Source organism: Vigna umbellata, chromosome 8 (genome assembly GCF_029865625.1).
Source record: "Vigna umbellata cultivar VRB3 chromosome 8, Vumbellata_1.0, whole genome shotgun sequence".
Classification (NCBI taxonomy): Eukaryota; Viridiplantae; Streptophyta; class Magnoliopsida; order Fabales; family Fabaceae; genus Vigna; species Vigna umbellata.
In genome coordinates, this window is record NC_142172.1 from 21,313,926 (window position 1) to 21,338,294 (window position 24,369).

Sequence of the window (24,369 nt, forward strand, 5' to 3'; positions counted from 1 at the left end):
CAAATCTGCAGCGCTCACCCTCAACGGTAGGTTCCGCTGAGCGGTAAGAGCGATACTCATTCTCCTTCTTCCTAGCTTTCCCTAAGCGTCCTTTACCAATGCCTCTCAACTTCAACCCTCAATTTTTCAACTCACTTAGTCTGTCACACCACTCAAACCTTCAACAATCAAACCCTATAATGCACCTAGAACAAAACCAAATCAAACAAACAAAAACAACTTCAATCAACTGGGTTGCCTCCTAGGTAGCGCTTGTTTAACGTGACGAGCCTGACCCAAAATCTTCCAACACCCATCAGTAGGGGCATATCTTACCATCACCCTTCAGTAGGTGTACCTTCTGAGTATCCTTCAGTAAATACTTATCAACCTAGCATCCATTAGTAGATGCTAAACCCAAATATAACAATGTTCCAAAGTTTCAAATTACATCACCAAAATAAATAAATTCAAAGAAATTAATGTTCTCAAATCACTAGGGTGCCTCCCAGCAAGTGCTCTTTTAACGTCATTAGCTTGACCCAATAAAACTCAAGTTTCCTCTTTAATGTTGGTGTTCTTCTTGCTTTCATCACACCAACTCATCAATTGCTTTCGGTCCACCTTCTTGACTCTCCTTGAATATGGAGCTTCAATCTCTATCGCTCCATTCTCTTTGAAATCTTTCACAATCCACAACTTGTTCTTGAATCTTATTGGTGTGCCAAATTTGAATTGTGCATCCATCAAGTCACCATGAACCATCCTTCCTTTTCCATCTTTTTCTTCTTCTCTAACCTGTGACAAGAAACAATTTTTACCTTTGGTGACCGGCTTTGCAACTTTAGGGCTAGTCACTGATGCATCCTTACATGCAACTTTGTGATTAGTCTCCTTCTCTTGAATCTGTTGCTCATCTTTGAAGACATTAAAGATCACCTTTTCTTCTTGGTCTTGAAGCACTATCAACCCATCATCCACATTGATGATTACTTTTGTTGTTTTCATAAACGGCCTTCCAAGAATAATTGGAATCTTCTCATCTTCCTCCATCTCCATCACCACAAAGTCCACAAGGAATTTAAGTTGCTCTATACAAACCACAACATCTTCCACTACACCATAGGGTTTCTTGGAGGATCCATTCACCATGAGCAAAGTCACCTTGGTTGGATTGACTTCAAAATCACCAATCCTTTCGAGCATAGATAAGGGCATCAAATTAATACTTGACCCTAAATCAATTAAGGCCTTCCTTATATTCTCCTTCCCAATGACGCAAGGAATAGTAAAACTTTCTGGATCTTTCACTTTTGGAGGAAGTGATTTCTCCAAAATAGCTCTGCAATCTCCCTGTTCATCACTAGTTTCCTCTTCTAGATATCTCTTCTTTGCGAGGATTTGCTTCATGTGCTTTGCATAACCAGGAATTTGTTATAGTGCCTCGGTCAAAGGTATTTCAATCTCCAATTGCTTGAAGATCTCTTTAAAACGCTTATGTTGTCTCTCTTTATGAAATTTTTCACTCCCCTTAGGATAAGGAAGAACTCTTTCAGTTTTCTCACAATTTTTCTCTCCCCTCTTCTTTTCTTTCTCTTTTCTCTCATCCTCACCTTTTCTCTCTTCTTTTTCGTCTCTCTTTTCTAATTCAACTCTCTCTTTCTTTTCGTCCACCCTCTCATCACATGTACTCACAATAGCTTTACACTCTTCCTTAGGGTTAACCTCAGTATTAGCCTCAAAACTCCTGTCAGACATAGCTTCCAACTTTTTAGCCATTTGGCCAACCTGTATCTCCAGATTTCTAATTGCAGCTTCAGTGCTCTTGTGGTTGGAGATGGTCACCTGAATAAATTGTTGAAGAGTTCCTTCAAGCTTTGTTGATCTCTCATTTAACGTAGATACTTATTGTCATAATGATGGTTGTTGTTGTGGTCTATTAACTTGTCCAGGTTGTCCATTCTGACCTTGACCCATGCTTGGGTGAGGTTTCCACCCTTGGTTGAAGTTCCCTTGGCGGTATTGAAATTGATTTTGAAATTGATTGGCCATAAAATTGACATCTTTTAGAGCCTCCACCGGAAAAGCACATTGACCATTGATATGGTCACCACCACACAATTCACAGAGTTTTTGTTGAACCTGTGAAACGTTCTTTAGCTCCTTTGGCAACTGAGCGAGTGTCTTTGTTAAATTCTCCAACTGTTGAGTTATGATTTTATTTTGTGCAAGCAAGGCATCTTGAGATTGCAATTGTAGGACTCCCTTCTGTTGATTTGGAGCTCCTCTTTCACTATGCATCTTGTTGTCATTAGTAGCCATGTTGTCTATCAATTCAAAAGCTTCCTCTGGAGTCTTGCATTTGATATTACCTCCAGCTGAGACATCTAGCATCAATTTGATTTGTGAACCAAGACCTCCAAGGAAAAGAATGACTATTGTTGCTTCATCAAAGCTATGAGTGGGTGTCTTTCACAACAAACTCTTGTACCTATCCCATGCTTGACCTAACGTCTCCTCCATGCCTTGTCTAAAAGAAGAAATTTCTTGCTTCTCTTTGTTGATTTTTGATTGTGGGAAGTACTTGTTTAGAAACTTTGAAACCACGGTTTCCCATTCAGTAAAGCTATCCTCCGGGAAAGAATTCAATCATAGCTTAGCATTGCCTCCCAATGAGAAAGGAAACAAACTAAGCTTTATAGCATCATCTGGCACATCATTGATCTTTACAATGTTGTAAATATCGTTGAATGTGGTTAGATGCTCATATGGACTTTCATGTGACAGTCCATTAAATTGGTTTCTCTTCACCAATTGTATCAACGCCGGTTTCACACTACAAGAAAAACAATTATTACCGGCGAAGCATTACCGAAGGCCTTGTGGCCTTCGGTAAATGTAGTTTACCGAAGGCTTTTCCGAAGGCTTGTCCAGTATCACTTTACTGAAGGATAATGGCCGTCTGTAATGGACAGGAGTGATTACCGAAGGCAAACGACCGTCGGTAAGATAATGATGTATATGAAATTAGAAAGTGACATATTTCCCTCCCCTCATTTCGCGAAAACTCCTTCTTCCCCAATATTGAGATTCTGTGCCCTACCTCCGTCGACGAACTGACTGTGTCGCGTGTGCAGACTGCTTCCCACCATAACCACAATTTGGATACGCTTCTTCCCCAGTCCTCCATTATAGGTGAAGTCTCCCATTCTCCCATCTCATTTTCTTTTCCTGTTACTGTTTTCGATTACGCGTCAGTGGTGGAACCTTTTTTCTTGTAGCGTTTTGCAGTGTTCTGAGCTGAGGAAGGTGGTGGGTGGTTCAGTTGAAGGCTACCATTGTCGAGGGAGGATATTCGAGGAGGCGGCGTAGACGACGCGGCGCAACCAGGGGAGTGTCGCTTTGTGTCAAGGTCTTCCACTACCGCTTCAGAGGCTATTGAAGGGGCTACCGTCGAGGTAAGTTGTCATTTTGATTGATGAACTATAAAAGCTAAGAAGAATGTGTTCTGACTTCGTTCAATGTATGCTCAGAATTAGTTTGTGCAATATGATTTTTTATAGAAAATATTGTTCAAAGTAGTAATTTTGATTGCTAATGCATTTTTTAGAAATAGCCATTTTAAAATAAAGCAAGCTAATATCTGTTGATTATGAAAACTGATAACAAATACTGGATCAGAGTAAAAAGCTACTGGTACACCTAAAAAGCCAATTTCAATAAGCATAACTAGCGAAATACTCAAGATAACATTAAAGCTGAGTCCTGTTTCACAATTTGGTGTGTCTGTCTCTGTTGAAGCATCTGAAGGTTCATTCTAGAGCATGACCTAACCATGTCACTTGGTAAGGGAATCACGGGAAGGATATCACAGTTGCATATCTCAATCATGAACCCATCTGGGTCATGAAAAAACAACTGATCCACTTTGATCCCGCCTTCTTCCACTGTTCCACGCGCGTATTCTATCTCCATTTCCTCAAGCTTCTTCTTCACTGCTCCCATGCTTTCACACTGTTTTCATTCATCACAAAAACCAAACAAACCATGTCAGTTTCCTTTTGGTTCAGTCATTTTGTCAAACACACTGCAATTAATTTCAAGTAATGGTATGAAACAAATTTCATTTCACACTGAAACCTTGCCTGGAATGATATGTGATGATCTTTCGGATTAATTTCTTTCTTTCTTGGAATGTTGTTGGGGTCCTCTACTTGAAGCAAGTGAATTCCAATTCCATATCCGAATAGCCTGTACAACGATGACCAAGAAGGAACAGAGTTAGGAGAATTTACCCAAGAAGAAAATAACATAAAAAAGTTTGATTCGTTTTTTTGACATTTTTGTTCAACTGAGAAAATTTGTTTGGTTGGGTATCAGAGTTTGAAAAATTTAGTGAATTGAATTACCATGCTCCGTCAAAATCCAATGATCCTGGCCTCCTGATTGGAAGAAGCCGAGAATGTTCTGATAGTGCAAAGAATGACTTTATCAACTTTCTTTAAATATTATTTTAATGTATCTTACATTTGAATTGCTACTGGTTTTGTATAATAGGTCTGCCGTGGCTACAGGGTTATTGTTCTTTTGTCTTATTTTAATCACTTTTGAATATGAGTGGGCATTGAGAGCTTTACTTGATGGGCTAATAGTTACATATTTTGAATACAAATGCCTGTGTGCACACACTATGAGAGATAGACAGAGGTGAAAATGATAACTATGTGAGATACTGAAGTAATATTATGTGATAGAAAGGTTACATAAGAAAAGATGATAATGTGATATTGATAACTTAATAAATGTGTCATAAAGAAAGATATAAAAGATATATATATACACACATACTTGTAATCCAGTGGTGTCTTCACACTCTTTGTCATCAAGGCAATACTCATGCATTACCCAATCAGTTCTGATTCCTTGAGGAGCTATGCCTTTATAGTACACCTTCGTATCTTTTCCAGTGGACTTCCAGTAGCCTGCAGGAGTTTCTCTATTTGTTCTAAACTCAATCGGGTATTTCCTATCCCGAGGTCCAAAAAAGTACCACTCTATATCTCTACTGGGTAAAAATGATTTCTCTAACCATGCAAAAAGAACAACAAATGTTCCAAAATCAGTCTATCAGTTGAACAACTATAATTTCTTCCTTTGTGTTGTCCAACATGGTATATAATTCAATTTCAAGTTCCTAACATAGTGGAAAATAATGTTTGGAGAACAAGTTCCTGGAACAAATTCAGTGACTGCAACACTGTATCTGATGTTAACATCAGCATGATTATCCAAGTGGGGTTGTTACAAAGAAATTGAGCTTTCCATGACTCCAATTTATGTGTGTATATATATATATATATATATATATATATATATATATATATATACTGATTTAAATTCTAAAGGTGTTATAGGAGGCAGGAAAGTAGGATCAGAGTAAAGGCTTTTTGAAAAGTTTGATCGAATATTAGAGTTGGGAAGGAAGAATTTTGCATTATGACAAGTGACAAGTGGGTTAGAATTAGAACTCTGACTTTGAATTTCGTTTCTGAAGATGTATCTAATCTTAACCCTTGTAAAAACATACAAAATATTTTCAATTTAATATTAAAGAAAAAAAAGGCTACATCATAGAGGATTCAAACAAGCCTCATGATGGAAGTAACTTTACATGTTCGGATTGGTTATTGATTTGAGTTAAGTTCATATGTATGTGTTTTTGTGATTTGGTTATGAAAATAATTGTATGTTCTTTATGGTGCTATAATGTTGAGATTGATTTCTAAGAGAAGAGTACCGTGTGAATTCCATTGTTAGATATATAGTACCGATATATTTTTTCCCTTTTTACTGCACCTATTTATAAAGTTTGATTACAAACGATTCCATTCTATTACGGTCAAAACAAACAAACAATCAAAGGTATTCTTTAGTGACATATACAGTAGGCGTGAAATGAGGTCCCAAGTTTCAGTCATATGATTGAAGTAGACCTATAGAAGGTAAGCCTGTCCTACATGGACACTGATATCTCTGTCCTATACCTAATACCCATAACCTTATAAGTAAGTTGCACTGAATATAGTGCATTCAAACTTCATTTCACTCACAACCTTTTTTTTACTCTTAGTTAATTAAAATGTAGATCAATCAAAATAATGATTGATGGTAGACATATTCTCCATCCTTGATGGAGGACTTATTCTCTCTTTAAAATACTATATTCAGGATATCCTCCATCGAGCAAAGATGGATAATTCTAAGCCTCAACCCAGTCGTATGATTTCTGGTTTAAAGCTCACTACCAAAGGTTTTTGCATCTGTTTTTGATCCTTCTTTTTATAAATCTAATATTGGTTCTTTACAATATATTAGTATTACCAAACCACAATTATCCTTTTCAATTAACAAAATTTGCCAATTTATGCATGATCCTCAAAATCATCCTTGGAAAGTTGTAAAAAGGATTTTGAGATATGTTGAAGGAACTATCACTCATGATGGGCTGTACTTTCTCAAACCACCATATTCAACCTATTTGGCTTCTCTTATTCTGATTGGGCGTCTGACTTGGATTATAGGAAGTCCATAATTGGGTATTGTGTATATTTTGTGAACAATCTTGTGTCTTGGTCTTCACAAAAACAAAAAGCTATTTATCGGAGCAGTACCGAGGCAAAGTAAAAGGGTTTAATTGTTGTTACTGCTGACATTCATTAGATTCAATCTTTTCTTAGTGACTTGAATCATATAAGTATTCTAAGTGTTTAGAGTTTTTCTTCTTTTTTTATGTTTACGTTTCAAGTTACAAATACAAATAGAAACTTTAGTATACAAATCTCAATGATGAAACCAATTGGGTAGAAATACTTCCCATCCATCAATGAACGAGAAGACTTGTTCAAAAGATACCATCAAATGACCACCATTCACCAGAGATGAAGTCCTAAGTTGGAAGAGCATTTGAACATGCTTTTTCAGAAATGAAAATAAGGAGAGAAATGTGGATGTAATTGAACAATTTGACCTAAATTATCTTGTTTATGTCAGTCCATAAATGATATGATGTAAAATCGTTTCACTTATTTACAAAAGTATCATTACACATTTTTTATGTTTATTGTTTTTATTTATAGATCATTTGATGTCAAAGACATTTTTTTGTGTTAGTGTAAGGATAATTCAATTACAAAATATCATTATATATACATCTAAGTTAAAGACTACACACTGTAACTTGTCACACTCAAGGACTTTGTTTTCTTATTTGTATTTAGTGAAACTAGACATATGTATTCATAAGGACATTGTTGAAGCTACTGTTTGATTAATTTCTTTGGCCAAAAGTTGTCAAAATTCAAAGAATTTGGTTTGTTGAATTCTGGTGCAGTATGCTAAATTTGTTTGGTGATGTTTTAGTTGGTTATTGTTATTCCTTTTTGGATACTATTAGCTAATGCTTAAACTGTTGCTATGCTTATTAAATTAATGGAACAAAATCTAATGAATAACCTTAAATACACTTGTATTTGATGTCTTAGGTGAGTTTTTAAAGGAATTATGGCCAGAAGGGGAGGAAGAGAGTCTACAAAGAAGACTTGATCAATAAAGGATAACAAAGGCGAAGGTATGATCACCTAAACTGAAATTGCATGATTATATGTGATATGTTATTTTCATTCTTGTTTCATGAATTTTATGTTGTTATAAAATGTTGTGAATGTCCAGTTTCAATGTTAAGTTATGTTGAATGGAGTTTATGATACTGTATACATTGAGTTTTGTGAAAATTTGTTTTGAATTGTTTGAATTTGATTGTCAAATATGTAAGAGTTTTTAGAGTTAGAACCTAGAACCCAGCCAATTAGAAACTCAAGCTACGACAAGAACCTAGAACTGAAAAATTGACAGCCCCTTTCAATTCACTAGAAGGATAAAAGTACCTTAAACTATTTATGGTACTACACACATTCTCAATGGTGCATGATGTCCATTGCTACCAAGCAAGGAATTCTTAATCTTCAGCTAATCCAGAGTTTCAACATAGTTTTGAACTCTTTTTAACTTCAAAATTAATTTTTCACCAACATTAGAACTACAAGTGCTTAAACAAATGTAATTTGAGATACAGTGATAAACAAAATTCAGTAAAATGCATCTCAGTATTTGGCATGACTTGAATTTTCCTCTTTAATTTCACATCCCTTTCAACCATTATACCATCTAGTGTAAGCAATTGATTCAGTAATAACTCACATCCCCTTCAACCACAACACTATTTTTTCCCTGCAAGCCTATCTACTTCCAAGCTGATTTCTAAGATTGATTTTGCAGCATTCTCCATCTTACCATTCTTCCTTCTCTCTAAAATCCTCTTCTCTTGACTAATAGAAGATGCACCTCTTCACTGTTTGAATTGACAAATTCTGGTCCTTCTTCACTTCTTAAGATGCCACCTTAGTTGGAAAATGTGAAAAAACTGGACTGCACATCAAAGTGTTTAGAGCACCACTATTTCACACATAAATTAGCACCAAAGCAGATCAAAAACTGGACCAGAAATGTACAAGGACAACACCAAAATCTGACTTTAATTGGTCAATTTTTACATGCCAACAAGCTTAAAACTAATAGAAATAGGTGTACAAAACAAGTAGGCACTCAAATGGATTCTAAGAAAGGTTCTTCAACAGATGAAGAAGCAAGAAATACTGAAACATGTTTTGGTCCAAGCAAAATTGAATTTTACACCAACTTCATCAAAACAGCACTTAAATTTTTTGAACTCTACACCAAAAAATTGATCCAAGATTGGTGGTTCTAAAAGTGAATTCGTGCATAAGTGATTCTGACTCTTTGATAATACTTTCAGCAACTTCAATTCATCAATTTAAACTTGTTTGAACTCTAATTGGGTTGAAAACGAAACTGTATAGCAGATTCACCCTTTTAGTTCCCAATTTCACTACAAAATGAGGTTTGAATATGCAAATTGCACATAGATGAATCTGGCTTCAATTTGAATTTTGTAACAAGTTTAAAACAACAATTAGGACTTGTTTAAATTGCCAAATAGCACAAAATCGAGATGCACGAAAATAGACACCCAATACAACTTTTTGTTCTTCAAAATGACTACTAAAAATGCACTACAATGGTTAGAATTTGCAAACTGCACTAAACTAGCCTAAGAAACTTATAAGAAGTTGTCCTAACAAATTTAGAATGGTAAAACGTAGCTAATTAGAAACTCACACTACAAAAACAACAAAAATCCATTAAATTTGGTTACTTAAACCTAAAATTAGACCTAATGTAACCTTATTTTAACTAATGTGAACATCCTAACATGTGTAGAGTAGTGAAATGGACCTAGTAAACTATTCAAAAGCAAAGAATTCCATAAACCACAAATTATAGTATATATCCATTCTTTTATAGATATTTTATTGCCTAAATTATGTTGATGTCTATATGGTATGTTCATTTACATTGTCTTTCATTTGTTAGGCTATAACTTCATTAAGTTAAGTTGTCATTTAAAAACCTATGGTACTACACACATTCTCAAAGCAATGAGATGGGTAAAAATACACTAAACACTTAGAACCTACAAAATATTTGGAGGTACTCTAGACAAGAGAACTTCAGTAGTTATAAGTTGTCTCCTCCAACTTTAATACACAGCCCCTTAGTATGTCTAAGGCATTTCAATACTGAGGACTTCTCTTTGCATGCCCTTATTGAATGCCTATGACAATAGTGTTCAAATTGCCTTCCATGTTCGACTTGAGTAGTACTAGGTTTATTACTTATGTCACATGGAGTGTTGCTGTTTTGGCTAAGTTTTGATTTCTTTGGCTTGTCACAGAACATGGCCCATTTTCCCAACCATCGTGGATGGATGTACGACCGTTGTTATAGTGGAAGGAGAGGTCTGAAGGAATCTTTTGTCATCGAAGTTGAGGAGTTCGTGGAGACGGCCCGACGATGTCAATATTATGCCCTTGATGGAGGGATTCGATGTCCATGCATGAAGTGCGAATGTACAAGGATTTTGAAAGATGAAGTCGTCAAAGTTCACCTTTACCAAAAAGGGTTCATGCCTAATTACACGGTCTGGACATTTCATGGTGAAGAAATTCCTTCGACCTCCACTGCAGCTGTAAAACGGCTTGCATCAGGTTCGAATACTATTATACATACATCTGAGATAGATCAATTTGCCTATATGCAAGAGATGGTCGACAATGCTCTTTGTCACCATGCTGAAGAAGCAGACGATAGTCATGATGAAGAGCCTCCAAATGAAACGACGCAGAGGTTTTACAATTTACTTACAGAGGCAAATCTACCTATATTTCAAGGTTCATCTGAGTCAAAATTGTCAGTGTGCATTAGACTCATGGCTGGCAAATCTAATTGGAACGTTCCCATTGAAGCAGTGGACTTCTATACAAAATTAATGTTAGATTTGACACCACCAAACAATTTCATGCCGAAGAATTATTACCAAGCCAAAAAATGTGTTTCAAAGTTGGGATTGGATGTCAAGAAGATTGATTGTTGTGTTAATGGATGTATGTTATTCTTTGACAATGACAGTGGCAAAAATGATGCATTGTTGGTTGAATGCAAGTTTTGTGGCTCGCCTCGATATCATACAATGCATGTTGGACGGAGGCAAAAAAAACCAATTCCAATAAAGTCCATGTTCTACTTGCCTATAATTCCAAGATTACAAAGATTGTTTACTTCAATGCAAACATCACAACACATGACATGGCATGATGGTAACAAAACTCCGGGATTTTTGCGTCATCCTCTTGATGGTGAAGCTTGAAAGCACTTCAATCGTAAACATCCATCCTTTGCTAGCGAACCACGTAACGTTAGACTTGGTCTATGCTCTGATGGGTTTACCCCGTACATTCAGGCGTCTGCATCACCATATTCATGCTGGCCCGTGATAGTTACCCCATACAATCTACCACCTGAGATGTGTATGACAAAGCCTTACATGTTTCTATCGTGTATAATACCAGGTCCATCTAATCCCAAATCATTGATTGATGTTTATTTGGAGCCTTTGATTGATGATTTGAAGAAGTTATGGAATGGTGTTTGGACGTATGACGTTTCAAGGAAGCAAACTTGATGTGGACTATTAATGACTTCCCAGTGTATGGCATGTTATCTGGTTGGAGCACGCATGGTCGATTAGCTTGTCCATATTGCATGGAACATCCAAAGTCATTCCAATTGAGTTATGGTCGAAAAAGTAGTTGGTTTGACTGCCATCGACGGTTCTTGCCCATTGATCACCCCTTTAGAAGAAACAAAAAGGCATTTCGCAAAGGGCAAGTTGAAACGGATATGCCCCCGCCCAAGTTGAGTGGATCACACGTTTGGAGAAGAGTGAAAGACTATCCAAAAGTCACTGAATCTGGTCAGAATAGGATAGAAGGGTTTGGAGAATGGCATAATTGGACTAAAAGAAGCATATTCTGGGAACTTCCCTATTGGAAAGACAACTTGCTAAGACACAACCTCGATGTCATGCACACAGAAAAGAATTTCTTTGACAATGTCTTCAACACAGTTATGAATGTTATAGGTAAAACAAAAGATAATGAGAAAGCAAGAAAAGATTTTCCTTTGTATTGTGGACGAAAAGACTTAGAGTTGAAGGCGCAAGGTAACGGCCGATTATTTAAATCAAAAGCAAATTACACCATTTCAAAAGACGAGGCAAGAATAGTGTGTGGATGGATCAAGGAGCTTAGAATGCCAGATGGATATGCTTCTAACTTGTCCAGATGTGCCAATGTTCAGAAAGGTACTATTCAAGGGTTGAAGAGTCATGATTGTCATGTATTCATGGAGACTTTAATCCCTCTTGCGTTCAGTTGCTTGCCAATGCACGTGTTAAATCCACTGATAGAGATCAGTAACTTCTTTAAAGATATGTGTTGCACGACACTAAAGGAGAATTCCCTTAAAAAGATGGATGAAAATATCCCAATTATTCTCTGCAAATTAGAAAGAATATTCCCTCCTGCATTCTTTGATTCAATGGAGCATATTCCAATTCATCTTGCATATGAAGCTTGGCTTGGGGGACCTGTGCAATACAGGTGGATGTATCCATTTGAAAGGTTTATGGGAGAATCCAGACGTTCAGTTAAAAATAAAGCTAGAGTAGAAGGCTCAATTTGTGCAGCTTACTTGCACAGAGAGACAACGTATTTTTGTTCACATTATTTCAAAAACTTCATGTTGTCCCCCACTCATGTCAGAAATGAAATGCAATGGCAAGTTGAACCACGTGAAGGTGCATTATCAGTGTTCCGACAATCAGGCCGTCACGTAGGGAAAGAATTCACTCATTGGTTAACTGATGCTGAATTCAACTCTGCTCATGTCCATGTCTTGATCAATTGCAGTGAAGTAAAGCCGTACCTTGAGTATGTCATCATCCATCTCTTATCTTTCAAACGGTTTAATTGTTATACACTAATGAATTTCATTTGTACCAGCTCATTTGTTGTGGCTGAGCAAGTCGCAGAAGGAAATACTTCTGCTAGAATACACTCAGAGTTTCCCCATTGGTTTAGAAATCAGGTCCGTAATTTTTCGTACATTTAGAGCAAGGTTAATTTGACTCTTGCTTTTATAATTTTGTTAGTACCTTTGTAGGTTTTTAATCAGGCGTTAACTCCCACAGTTCAAGAGTTAAGACATCTCTCGAATTGGCCAATGAGATGTGTCAAAGAATGGCACACTTACTTCACCAATGGTTACAAATTCCATACACATGAATGTTCTAAAGGAAAGAAAACATCAAATCGTGGTGTGTATGTGAAGGGCCTAACAGAGGGTTGTTATGATGATTTCTACGGCATCATTCATAAAATATATGAGTTAGAGTACAACAGCACTACTTCTCCAAACAGAGTGGTACTTTTTTATTGTGAATGGTTTGATCCTTCTAGAGTTGGTACTAGAGTCGATCCACACTTTAATATTGTCGAACTCAACTAGAGATTAAGATATGGACCGTTTGATCCTTTCATTCTACCAACTAATGTCAGACAGGTTTATTATGTGCCATATCCACCATTCCGCAATATTGACAAGCGTGGTTGGGCCGTAGCAATACAAACCAAGCCTAGAGGTCGCATTGACTCAAATGAGGTTGAGGAAGATGTTGCCTACCAACTTGACCAAATGTCACAACCACAAGAAGTTATTGAAGTTGAACGTATAACCGCATTGGTCGACCCTGATGGTGATGGAGATGAATTACAAGCAACAATACAAGGTGATGAAGAACAAGAAGAAGAGGAAGAAGAAGAAGAAGAAGAAGAAGAAGAAGAAGACGAACAAGAAGATGATGATGATGATGACGACGACGAAGAAGAAGACGAAGATGATGATGATAAAGACGATGATGAAGAAGAAGATGAAGATGAAGATCATGATGATGACGATTGAATGTTGGACATCCATTGTAGCAAATTGAACTATCATTTCAATAGAGTTATCTAAAATACCATGTTAAAAGTTGTATGCAATTATTTATACATTTACTTTAAAAACCATTGATGCTTAGTTAATCATTTCTATTTTTTCGCTTTATTTGTAACCATTTCAATGCAGTAATGACAGGACAAGGTTCAGAACGTCCTGATAAAGGAAAGGGGGTAGCAAGGCCTAAAAAGAGGCAACGACAGGCACCAAAGTATGTACTTAGGGTGCTTGCTAGACTACCTACCACTGCTGCCGGCAGTACATCATCTGTGGGGCCTCCTCCTACCCCTACAGTACAGCCTCCTACACCTACTGTAGACCCTACTCCTACCCCTGCAACAGACCCTCTTCCTCCTCCTGTAATTATAACCCCCACTCCTCCCCCTGTGGTTATAACCCCCACTCCTCCCCTTGTGGTTATAACCCCCACTCCTGTCCCTGACCCTACTTCTATACCTTCCTCATCTGTTCTACCGCCTTCTGACACTGTCACACCATCTGCTGATCAAGATTCAAGTGGTGATGGTGAAGGTCTTGACCCGCCCCTCCATGATCGACCATGGATTGAGCCGTATGGTAAAGGGTAAATTTTTAATCTCTTGATATAATTTGATGTTTAAACCCTATTGTAATTCAAATGACTTTTATCCTGCAGGTTTATTCCATCTAGGGTTGCTTCCCAGGCCATCACACGTTCAATTAAGCAACAGTTTCTAAGTCCATGGCCTACTTGGGGAGCAATACCTGATGACGACAAAAAGCCATTTTGGGAGCGCTTTCAGGTGAACAATCTATTTAACTAATTGTCCCTCTTATTTGAGTATGTTCTGTAATCAATGTTTGTTCTCTTTAATGTTACAGATGAAGGTGCAGTGGAAACCTGAACATGAAAGTCAGATACACAGAAATTTCCACATGAAAGCATCTCATCGACTGTCAGAGATGTTTAGGGATGCCCGCAATGCAGGACAGCGCCCTTACTGGCTGGGTGAACAAATTTGGAACTCTTTACTGGCTCATTGGAATACAGTAGAGTTTCACAATAAATGTGCCAAAGCCAAGAGGAACAGAGCGTCTGAAAGGGGTGGCACCCTGTATACTGGTGGGTCGATCACCATTCATGAGCATGCCATTCGTATGGTATAATTTCATTACATAATTTCATTACATAACTTTTTCTTTCATATATAAGTTATGTATTTATTTCATACGTACAGTTCTAATTCTAAATTATGTTACAGGCACAAGCTCTAGGACGGGCGGTCCATGTTGATGAGGTCTTTGCACAGACTCATGTAAGGAAGGGCACTAATCAATTCGTTGATGAAAGATCTCGGAAGACTCATGTAAGCAAATAACACTATTACTATTACTATTCCTACATCTAATTTTTCATTTAAGTTATACTATCATTCCCTAACATTGCTTTTAATGTTTCAACAGGAAGAATTTTCTACGAGACTTTCACAGGTTAGATCTGAACATCCGTAGGACACAGTGCTGGATCGACATCGTTGGTGGGAAGATAAAGGGACGAGTGTACGGTGCAGGACAACTTGCTGCAAACTATACAACATCGAGAGGAGGCACTCTGAAGCACCAACCTTCTTCTTCCACCACTACTCCTGACGAGGTCGTTCTCCGCCTCACGCAGGCACTGCAGCAACGTGACCAGGAAATCACTGATTTGATAGCAGAGTTTACAAACTTCAAGGCCCTGGTCATGAGAGTGTTGCCTGGTACTTCACAGGATGAATTAGTTATCCCTCCGACCCAGCCACAACCCTCCTCGTCACCCGCTGTCCCTCAGCAGCCCTCATCAGTCCAGCCCTCATCAGTCCAACCCAATTCAGTCCAACCCACAGCAGTCCAACCATCTATACCGGAGTAGGATGATGAAGATCATTCTGATGATAACTATGTACAGTATTGAATTCATTTTGTTATAATCAAGTTATAGAAACAATTGGATATTATCACATTTGGAGTTTACATCATTTGGATGTTAGATCAGTTGGATAATTTGGATGTTAGAATATCATTATGTTACATTCTTAAATGTTATTAATATAAATACATGTTCTATGCATTAATCGATGTTCTATGGTGGATATTATTGATCAATGATTGCATCTTTGAGATGCACATTATGCAGGTCTGTATGTGCTTGAAAATTGTTATGCAGGTCTGTTTGTGTATGAAAATTTCTATGCAGGTTTGTTGTTGGTTTCATATACAAATGTCTCTAACATATCCCTCGAACTTACCGAAGGCTTTTGCCCCTCGGTAAATACCATCGCTTGCTCATTACCGAAGGCTTTAGGCCTTCGGTAAATACCCACGTTCGTTAACATTTACCGAGGGCTTCTTCCCTTCGGTAATTTACCGAGGGCTTCTGCCCTTCGGTAAATTACCGAAGGGCAGAAGCCCTCGGTAAATTACGGAAGGGCAGAAGCCCTCGGTAAATGTTAGCGACAAGAGAATTACCGAGGGCTTTTTGGCCGTCGATAAGCCGTCTGTAAATGTCTTCTACCGACGGTTTTGGGCTGTTTCCGAGGGCTTTTGGCCTTCGGTAATGCCCTTCTTTTTTGTAGTGTCACCTCCATGTTTGCAGCATTGACCTTCGGCCTAGCAATGTTATTAAAATGATGAGGGCCAACAACAGTGGTGTAATCCGCTAGAGTATGTCTACCATTATTTTCTCCAGCCATCTCTTCAGTATTCTGGTTGTATCTTTGTGGTGAGGATTGTAGGAGAGTCTCTGGAGAAGGAAATAATTCTCTAGATGTTCGGATTCTCCTTCTCCTTCTACTTTCGTCCAATCCTTTAAGAAGAGGTTTCGTTGTTTTCTTGCTCCTAGTCCGAATTGTATCCTGCATACACAAGAAAACAAAACCCTAGAAATAATTATTAGCACAAAAAGAAAAAAAAATAGAAAAGATAAAAAGATAAAAATAAAAAGATAAAAATAAAAAGATAACAAAAAATAAAAATAAAGTCAAAGCTAATTAATAATCACACAAATATAATAGTTAAACCACGAGTCCCCGGCAATGGCGCCAAAAACTTGTTAACACTTCGGCAAGTGTACCGAATCATATCAAGTAATAATAAATGGTAAGACCAAGTATCGTTTCCCAATGGACTCACGCCTTAGACAGTTATGTGATTTCTTGATTGAATTAGACTTGTAAACAAAATCATTGTGGTTGAATTGTGAAAAATAAACATGAATGCAAGTTTTGATCAATTGGATTGAAAGATGCAAAAGTGATTGATGTAAAATATGGAATGATGATCTTATTGGGGTTTCCGACTTATCCTATCCACTCTCATGTATTCGTGAATTCATCTTTCTTCATTAATGTTAATGCCACTTTCTAATTTACCTTAAACTCGATGTCTCGGTGAAGAAACCCTACTCCTAATCACTAGTTTACAATGTCTTGTCTCCCTAGCAATTATTCATGCATTACATTCGCACAGAAGCTGAAAGGCAACCGATCCTCCTATTCCTATGTCTAGGTAATATTGCTTCCGGGAGAATTTCTCCAGTTCTAGATTTCCCTGTATATGTCCATATCGACAAAATCAATAATCATGCAATTGAATGAGTTAAGCAAAGCATGCATAGAGTAAAGATGAAAAACCCTAACAATTGACAAAGTAAAGCATATATAATCAAGAATCAATTCAATACATGAGAGTTTCAAAGGATTACATCGTTTCCCCAACAACAATGGAGGTTTAGTTCACCATAGACATGGTGAAACTAGATGAAAATAATGAAAAGAATGAAAGATAGAACCCTAAAAGTTGAAGATCGGAGCTTCCGCTGATGGAATCCTGCTTGACGTAGTCCTCCTTTTGTATTTTTACCTTTCATAGCTTAGCTCTTAAGGAGCATGGGATACTATAAATACCCAACTCCTCTCTTGTATTAGCACTTTTGAGAATAATGAATTAAACTTTCTGTAGAGAGAACTCCAGAATTTAATTCCTTGAAAGTCAAGCTAGCGAATCTCCAAGGATCTCCTCTAGCCACCTTCCATTCACGCTTCATCTTCCATTTTCCATTGACACTTCAGATTTCTCTTACATCCACGTAACCATTTTTTTCTCCACTCTGCCTCAGTTGCGTGGATTGCTTACGCCATCGCTACCACGCGAGCTTATTCCCTCGCGAGTTCCCTCAGCACAACATCACATCTTCATTTCGCGAAGTCTTCATCTACTTCACTCTCGAGAGAGAGCTCCTCCACCACGAGCCACATTGTCATCGCAGAACCTCACCTCTCTCGCCGATTAAAATCACTTTTGCCTCAAACCCTAGGTTTTCACCGATTAAACCTCCAAACCTAGGGTTCTTAGTTCTTCTGTTGTTTCCGCTGCTTCATTTGCTTCCTCTGCTTCTTTCCACTGCGCATCGATGTCAAGGATGCCTCGAGGAGTCCAAATCTCTCAAGTTTCGTCTTCTCCTCGGAGTGTCGCCTATCATGTGGTAATCAGAGCTCAGGTTCCTCCGCGCTTCGCAAGCTAAGTATCTCTCTCCATTGATTCGCGTCTCTTATCTGAGTTTAAGTTTCTTGCGTTGTTATGAAATTCACGAGTTGTTTCGATTCTGTCTTGATCTTATTCATTTTTGTTGAATCTCTTCAATATTCGTGTTTTTCATTATGATTCCTTCTCTGTCTTGTGTAGATTCATGTGTTTTGGTGTTGATCTGTTCATTAGGTTCTGGTTGAGTCTATTTGTGTGTGCCAGCTTTACGTTGAGTATTGTTCATCATTTTCATCGGTCCAAATTTTTGTTTGAGTCATTTTATTTGAGCATCATATTCTGTCGTGTCTATAGTCATGTGCATTGGTTGAAACTAGTGCAGTTTTTGATCTATCCTAAAACTGATTTCAATTGTACATTTGATCGTCAAATTGTGTTTGAGCCTTGGTATAAACTCTATCAAACCACAAAAGCAATGACACATTCAAATGAATGAGCTGGTTGATAGATATCCATTGGCCAGTCCAATTAATTTTTTAAAGTTGAAACTGTTTTAGTCCAAATTCTTTTGCTACATTCATTTCTGGATTTTGAGCTGTTGTTAAAAAGCAGTGCATACTGGAAAGATCAATGAAAGGCATAGCCTAGATCAGTAGCACGTTGTGAACACAGCTTAACATTGTTGCAGCAGTTGGTCGATTTGCACATGCTTTGCTTGAGTCCTTTTTATGTTTTTAAATCTCTACTGGCATATAGATCTTGCTGGAAATCTTGCATTAACTTCCTCGTGTCGTGTTTAAGCTTCAAATTGTTGTTTTAAAGTCATTTTCATCAATAATTTGTCAATTGACTCCATAAAACTTAAAACTGGTGGTGTGGTTGAGTTGTTTGATTGCATAATTGGCTATTGCAAGTTCAATTTTCGAATTACTATGTTCTGCATCCAATTTTAATGCAAAACAAGTTTGTTTTGATGTTTCAAACATGATGCAATAGCTTAATTCGAGTTATATCAGCCTTTGTGCAATTTCATCTTTGAAACCTCCAATTTTTAAGTTCAATTTTTTAGTACAAGTTGGAACTGCAGTGCTGATTTTTTTTTTGTGAATTAGATCATTTCACAAAGACTGGATTGTAGCAATAGCAAGGATTTGTGATAAAAAAAAATAAAAAATAAAAAAACAAAAAGATGAAGATGATATATTCAATGTAAAAAGCTTTTCAGACCTGTACAATCCAGTTAAAACCAATTTCAAAACAAACTTCAGATTTAAACATATACACTGGTTTCTTTGTGGCATTCCATTTAACAGTTTTGAAAATTCAGTTCTGGACGCTGCATGTGATTTCAGTTTCAACTTGCTGTGGTTTTTGATTTCTTGCTTTTAAAATCTGTTCTAGTGCCAATTATAGGTTCAGTTTGAGTGCTCACTTTGATCAAAAGCTTTGTTTCTTGATTGTCATTTGTTGGTTATCTAGTTTTGTCTATCACATGTTAATCATGTTCTACTGAATCATAATTGGATCTTTTCTTTTGCTTTATTAATCTGATCTCAAGTCAGTTGCTCTGCTGTCTTTGTCATTCCATTACCTTGTGATTTGTTTTGTCCTTCACTTTACCTTGTTTATCCTAGCCATTTTTTCTTGATTGAGAAATCTGATTCTATTATGGTTTTTAGGATTTGAAAGAAGGTAAGTGTGAGTGGTAGCATATTAGGTGGTGGTGATCCACAGGATTTTCTGGCCTAAACTGAAAATTTCTCTTTTAAACCTTTTATTTGAGTGCTTTAACTTTTTAAAGAGAAACCTCAGTGTTGTGAGCTTAGTAAGGCTGACTTAGCCCACTTCCTTGACACATTTGTATGAGAGAATCAATTTTACTTAACTGTGTGCTGACGGTTTACTTGTGCAGGAAAGTGAGATTGATTAAGCTGGAATGCAAACCATTGGACCAAGAGAGAAAGTTTTCTTGCATTGAATCTGATTATTGCATTCTGTTGCATTCATTTTAGATTTTAAGTTGTTTACTGAAATCATTGGTATATTAATTGTTTGGAATGTGAATGCTGAATCTTATTTGATAAGACATATGGGAATTTGGTAGATGCATAAGAATTGCAAATAAGGTGCTGATTGTTTTATGAGCATTTCTGGAAGTGCAACAACACTGTTTTAAAACTACCAATTTCTGATTTGCCTCACATTACTCTTTGTCCATTTATTTGATTAGCATGGTCCACTGATTTCTAAATTAGTTTAGTACATTGTTCTTGACTAGTTTGGTCCATTGTTTCTGCCCAGTGTAATTCACTGATTTTTCTGAAAATGCTGTTCTAGTCATAATCAGTTGTGCATCAATTTGTTTTTAATTGCCAATGCATCATCCAGTTTTAGGAAGTGATTAAAGCACCTAATTTCCAGTTTTGACTTGGTGGTTGAATTAATTAGGTGGTTAGTTTCTGCATTGAATTACATCAAATCTGAATCTAGTTCACTGTCCATTTGCACTTGCTGGATTTTGTTGAGATTTATGTGTGCAGAGCTGATGTGAATGAATCATTAGTTGAGCAACACCTTAGTGTGGAGCTTGGAACAGGCTAGAAACAACCATTCAAACAGGGAAGTTGTCTAACTTACCCTTTGTTGTGAATTGTTATTCTGTTTTAGCTTGTAAGTGATGTAAGTGATAATATTGAATGAATATCCTATTGATTTTGGTTGAAAATTAACTGTGCAGAATACTTGGAACAGTTTGAGAGCAAATAGGAATTATTCAATGTCTCAGTTGCACAAGACCGAGTGAAAGGTAAGATTAGACAAAAGCTAGGAGACCCAAGGCTGGTTAACAACAACTAGAGTGTATTCGTTGAGCACAAGAAGTGGACCAGGACCGTAGCAGCTGTCTTTATTTGTAATTGATTTGAGTTCATCTCGTTTTGTAATAGGCTCTATTGTTAGTTTTCTTAATTTCATTGTAAAAGGCCATTCAAAGTCCAAGTGTCTTGGAAGAGTCCTTGGTGCTCTTTCAACTCTTGGCAAAACTTTTCTTGTTTGTGTTTAAATTTTTGTGTCTTACGTTTAGGGGTGATTTAGGTTAAAAGGGATTAAACTCTAAGCCTTATCACATTAGAGTCCGAGAGTCTAGTCATTTAATTGTGCTTAATTGTTTGTGATTGTTTGTGAGTTGTGTTTTTTTGATTTTAAAGGTGATTTTTGTTTAAAGGGTAACTAGTAGTAACCTAAGACATTTCTGGCAAGGTAAGACTTGGTACTTAAGCAGTCTTCATGACTCACCTCTCTTACCTGGGACTTGTCTAAGTGTGAATCTTGTATACCTTTCACACAAAGAAAACTTTTAAAAACAAAGATGTCTTATTATAGTTCATCTAGGTCTTCTAGGTTAGATAATGTTGATGAAATGTTTAAACAAGCTAGGAATCTTCCATTCTTTGGTAAAGACATAGGTGCATTAACATACCTAGCTTGGGAAAAAGAAATTGATAAAATAAATCCTTGGTTTTATGGAGAGAGTGAATATTATGTCTTTAGTATATATCTCTCTAAGTTAGAAGAGCATGCAAGTGAGTGGTGGGATGAAAGACAATATCATGTTAGGAAAGGTAGAAAGTCTTCCATACGTGATTGGCATGATTTAAAAGCTTGCATGAGAAGAAAGTTTGTGCCTTCAAGTATTAAAAGAAACCTGGAACTAATTAGGGATTGCATTGATAATGGAAAATTATTTCTTGAGAGTTTAAAAGATCATGGGTTTCTTCGTAGAGAATTAGAATTTGGGGCAAGACTTAAAGAGATCAAGAATAAGAAAAGAGAATGAGACATTGAGAGAGAAGAAAAGGAAGAAAGGAAAGAAGAGAAGAGAGAGAGAAGAAAACGAGAAAAGAGAAGAGAGAAGAAGAGAGGAATTAAGAAGAGAAGAAGAGAGAAGAAGAAGAGAAGAAGAAAAGGAAGAAAGGGAAGAAGATAAAAGAAAAGAAGAAGAGAGAAAAGAAGAAGAAAAGAGAGAAAGGCAAGAAAGAGAGAAGAAAGAAAAGGAGAAATTGTTACTGATGACAAATCCTATTCTTTCAAAGACCATGGAACCTAAAAGGGAAGGTTTTCAAATCTTTACTTCTTTTCCAATAATTGATTATTTTTCAATTTTTAACTTCTCTTTCAAACAAATTGTCATCTCATATTCTATGCAAACTTTTTCAAAATATGACAATTCAAATCTTGAATTATTCTTATCGTTTAGGAAAGAAATAACTCAAGACAAAACTGAATTTGGACTTCTAGAATTTTCGCATGTGATAAAACAAAATATTAGAAGTCCTTATTTCCTTGTTTTTATAGAAAAATTCTTTCTTGGATTGATATTAATTAAAAATATATTTGATGTTTATTGCAGATTTGTGTTTGATCCAGGAGGAAGAAAAAGTGGATATAAAAGAATAAGGCCACTCCAAGATGGCCATGCTCCCAAAGATTGTGTGGAGCTTCTTCATAAGGCGATTGTCAGATTTGAGGACAAATCTTTTTTTAAGAGGGAGGGTATGATGGAATCCTGCTTGACGTAGTCCTTCTTTTGTATTTTTATCTTTCATAGCTTAGCTCTTAAGGAGCATGGGATACTATAAATACCCAACTCCTCTCTTGTATTAGCACTTTTGAGAATAATGAATTAAACTTTCTGTAGAGAGAACTCCAGAATTTAATTCCTTGAAAGTCAAGCTAGAGAATCCCAAAGGATCTCCTCTAGCCACCTTCCATTCACGCTTCATCTTCCATTTTCCATTGACACTTCAGATTTCTCTTACATCCACGTAACCATTTTCTCCTCCACTCTGCCTCAGCCGCGTGGATTGCTTACGCCATTGCTACCACGCGAGCTTATTCCCTCGCGAGTTCCCTCAACACAACATCACATCTTCATTTCGCGAAGTCTTCATCTACTTCACTCTCGAGAGAGAGCTCCTCCACCACGAGCCACATTGTCATCGCAGAACCTCACCTCTCTCGCCGATTAAAATCACTTCTCCACCATTCAAATCCGCTTCTGCCTCAAACCCTAGGTTTTCACCAATTAAACCTCCAAACCTAGGGTTCTTAGTTCTTTTGTTGTTTCCGCTGCTTCATTTGCTTCCTCTGCTTCTTTCCGCTGCGCATCGATGTCAAGGATGCCTCGAGGAGTCCAAATCTCTCAAGTTTCGTCTTCTCCTCGGAGCGTCGCCTATCATCCGCATCCAAAATCCACCTCCAAGGGGTGGAAGAAGTGTAATTTCGCGTGTTTTTGTCCAAAGATCTCAACCCTAAGTCGACTAAACCGTTATATAGTTTATTAAAAATTCAGAAAAATGGCCCAAGCCCAATTAATCACGCTCAGCGGTAGTTTTGGCGCTCAGCTGTAAGTGCGGCACTCAGAATGACCCTCAGCGTTGATGCTCAAGCACGAAACAGTGTAGTCAACAGCGTAGTCTGGCGCTCAGCGGTAAAAATACCGCTCAGCGGTAGGTACGATACCTGAATTGGCCCTCAGCGTTAGCGCTTAAGTGTGAGATAGTGTACTCATCAGCCAGAGTGGCGCTGAGCGGTGCAAATGGCGCTGAGCGGTGGCAACGGTTCTTCTTTTGTGAACTTTTCCTTCCTTTCTCGAGTCCAACTCCTTGCTACTTCAACTTCTTTCATCCAATTCATATTAATTCCTGTCAAAACAAGGAAAATCAAGCATAAAACCCATCCAACTCTTTTATTTCCAAAACTTAAGCAAAAGCATGATTTCAAGCTAGTTTCTAAGTCATAAAGGTTGTTTTTAAGGTCAAACTTAAGTATAAAAATAATGGTTTTTCAACCGTTATCATGTAACCTTTTTAAATTCTCATGTATTGAATTGATTCTTGATTATATATGCTTCTTTCATTAATTGTTAGGGTAATTCTTCTTTGCATAATGCTTGCTTCGTTTAACTCATTTTTTAGCATGATGTTTGAGGTGCATGAGTACCGAAAGGTATCTTACAATTCATGATCTAGACAATTATTCCCAGAAGCAGTATTGCTCAGGAATGGGGTATGAGTTCTGGTTGTCTTAAGCTTCTGTTCTTCAGAATTAATTATTTGGAATATTAGGAATCGTATGAACTAATAGTTAAGGATAGACTTTCTTCGCCGAGGAATCGAGTTTTAAGTACTTTAAATAGTCAAATTAACATTAATGAAGAAGTAGAATTCATATATGCATGAGAGTAAACTAGGTGAAATCTAATCCCAACAACATATTCATTCCATAATATCAAACCCGTTCATCTTTGCACTTTTGTCCAATTGGTCAAATTGCATGCATATTTACTTTTTAGTATTT

At 37.1% G+C, this 24,369-nt stretch overlaps 2 pseudogenes; one reads left to right on the forward strand and one right to left on the reverse strand.

Moving 5' to 3' along the window:
- Positions 1-3,720: 3,720 nt before the first annotated feature.
- Positions 3,721-4,877, reverse strand: LOC148194246 (glyoxylase I 4-like; annotated as a pseudogene).
- Positions 4,878-9,853: 4,976 nt separating this feature from the next.
- Positions 9,854-20,613, forward strand: LOC148194247 (uncharacterized; annotated as a pseudogene).
- Positions 20,614-24,369: the final 3,756 nt, after the last annotated feature.